The following is a 3,292-nucleotide window of genomic DNA, read 5'->3' on the forward strand; positions in this document are numbered from 1 at the left end:
CTCCCTGATGGCTTTTGCAGCCAGAAAACCTCAAATTCTGGCTATTGTGGAGTGATTGGCAGCAAGTAAGACAAGCAGAGACATTCAGACATAGATCTAGTATTAATTCAAGCTGTGCAAATAATTAAACACACCAAGTGAAAGAAGTGAACTGAGCAGTTTCCACTGAGTTTAAGGACAAGGTGAAGAATTCCACTTTTCTTAATRACCTTAAGAATAAAAAGTATTTTGTAAGGCCATCCATCTTACAGTAATTAGAACTGAGTCTGTTTAATAAGGAGAGTGTGAGGCCAGATGCTGCATTTTCCTGTTTTCTGTCCCACCACACTCCCTGCGTGTGCTCAGGGTTGGTGAATCTCCTGAAATGGGTGGGACTGCTTTAGCTCATGGTGCTCCATCGTGTGGGAGTGGACTCTGTGAACAGCTCCTCCTGAGCTGCTCCTTTATCAGTTATCTGTACCTCCAAATGCTGAAAGTTTACCTCACCATTGATTAATTCGAGGAAAACAGGAATCATTTCAATGGAAAAGGAAAAAACCAGCACAATGTGTAACTGGTGTGCATTTCAGCAAATCCTCCCGTTGTTATTTCCAGGTGAGGAGGTTGCTCACCCTGTTCAATTGCTAAGCCAGATGAAAGCTTTTGTCAGACTGGAGAGTAGAAGAGAGTGAGGAGTAGAAGTTGTGCTGCAGTTCAGTGTTTGCCACATTTTGTTTTCACAACAAAAAGTTTAATTTGAATTGGAGGAGCAGGTTTGGAGTGACAAGAAACAGAAAATAAATGCAATTTTTTTTGTGATTAATGGCTTCAGAAATAACTGGCTTAGAATAACTTGCTGGCTCTAACCCTTCAGTCAGGGTTGCTGTGTGAGCTTAGTTTGGCTCTTCTGCCATTTTTTGTTTTCTGGGCAGTCAGTCACAAGTTTGCTTATCAGAGATTTTGGCAAAATTATACCAATTTGAAAAGTTCACTGAACTTGCAAAAACAGTGAGTGAAAATGCTGGTAGATATCATAGACTAATGAGAAAAATTAATGTGGATCAAACACTGCTGTGGTTAACGTGTGCAACACACCTAAAATATACAGCCTGTCACTAATTGATTGAAAGGAATGGTAATCTCCACTGGAAATCTAATTTAAACTACAGTGTACAAAAATGCTTCCAAAAGGACAGTGACCTCTGTTAGTCACATCATAGAAAAGCAGTTGGAGAAAACAAGAACCTTGTGCTTCCAGATCAGCATCTCTTATCAACTCTGAAATATCATTTCCACTGCACTGCACAGAAAAGGAAAGATCTGTCCTCATATCCTTTATCTCCATCAAAATCATGAAGTTTGTCTCCTAGGATTCCTCATTAAGTGGCCTTTAGAAATTTTTGCACAACCTTGGCACATCTTCTACCCAAACTCTCTTATTACCATTTTTTGGACTGTTTTTGCCTTCTCAAGAAACTAGAGAAGCAGAAGAGAATTCCCACTGACACTTTCTTCAGGTACCCAAAAGTTTAAGTTTTGTTTAAGAAAACCRTCATGAAAGGAAGGATGAAAACTTTAGTTTGTCCCCAGCATTAATAAGTGGTTTTCTGTTTTCTTATRGAAAGTTTTGGAAACTTACTCCTGTGCAAGCAGAATTTTTGAAAGTTGCTTTAAGGAAGCTATTAACTCTGCTGGCATATGGAGAATTTATAATTTCTGCAAGTGTTATATAGGAGAGACCCTCTCATGTAAGCATATGATGCACTTAACTCATGTTATGAAATCTGCCTCTATATCTGGCAATGATTTCAACATTTCCTAAGTTCTCTGTTTACAGAACTTTCAAGCACAAACTGTCACTGAAGGGGAGCTAAAGTTATAGTATGTTATGCTTAGGTAAAAAATATTAACAGAATTTTTTAATTGTTTAGGCAGAGTGGACACAAAGTGATGATGTGCACATTTTCCAAAGTTGTGTTAGCATTTGCTTTTATATTCCATATGGATGATCAGCCTCGACCTGTGTTCTCTATTTCCCAAAAATTGTTTGATGTGTTTCTGAAATGCATTTAATGCAGGTAACATACACTGATTCTGCTGGCCAACATTTTTTAATTATTATTTTGGGTGGTTTTTTTGCTGTTAAATGCCAACTGCACGAGATACTGGGGCTCTTCTCCCCTGTGCTCCCAGAAAACCAGTCCACACCACATGATGGTTTCCCAAAGGGCTGTAAATCCTCCCAGCTCACCACCTACCCATGACCAGCTATCCCATGTGCAGCTCTTCTAAAACAGTGGTTTTGAAGTGTTTTGCTCTTTTCCCTTTGGAGTATGAAAATCACATCCTGGTTGTGGGGCTCGKGGATGACTCCTGCACTGGTGGGAGTGTAACTGCTGAAAATAAGGACATTTTTTTGGTAGTGGTACCACACATGGATCTAAATCAGGTACTCCCAGCCGTGTGGTTTGTTTCTGAGATGATATCTGTGATTGGAGTTTGTTTTGCTGAAATTTAAGCCTGACCAAGTGGAACAATTTCCCCAAGCCCTGGGTTGCTGGTTTAGCTGCTTCTCTTGGTGTTTGGTGGTCAGTAACCTGACTCACAGAGGGCTTTGGCTGCTCATGCCCTTCCCTCCCATATTGTTTAACTCTTCCATGGATCTTTAGCAAGTTCTGCTAAAACATGAGGATTACTAAGTGTGTTTTCCCCCAAAAAACAAGATAACCTGGCTATTATGGCATTATTGTTGAAGGCTGTTTACTACGCTTCTCCCTAAAGGAGCTTCATTTTAATTTGTCTGAATTAAACACTAAAAGCAGCTCAGATTGTGGGGTTTTCATCAGAAAGCACAGCACATATATAAGCCTGCTACTGAAGTTAACAGGAGCTTGAATTACTGCTGCAAAAGATGTTAGATGTTCTATATGTTTATATAAATTTCTTTTTAAACTTGGAAAATTTCCATTACAACCTTGCCAAGGTTTAAAATGAAAAAGTGGATATATATAGTCCTGTTGCAATGGAAAAGTTGATGTGAAATATTGTCATATGAATGACTTCAATAATAGGAAAAATTAAGTAAATAATGGAATTTTAAAATTCTGTTTTATTCTATGAAGTCCCTAGAAAATCAGCATTATAACTTAAAAAATGCAGCAGATAAAGATGTTTAGATGTAATTATATTGATTCTTTGCATCTTTCCTTTCTCTTCCTTAAAAAAAAAAAAAAAAAAAAAAAATCAAACCAGGAATAATCCAAGTGGGTTTTTCAACTCCTGCATTGAAAAAATCTCCTGTGTAAACCGTTTG

Source organism: Malurus melanocephalus, unplaced genomic scaffold, assembly GCF_030028575.1.
Source record: "Malurus melanocephalus ecotype Western Australia unplaced genomic scaffold, MMel_1.1 scaffold_451, whole genome shotgun sequence".
NCBI lineage: Eukaryota > Metazoa > Chordata > Aves > Passeriformes > Maluridae > Malurus > Malurus melanocephalus.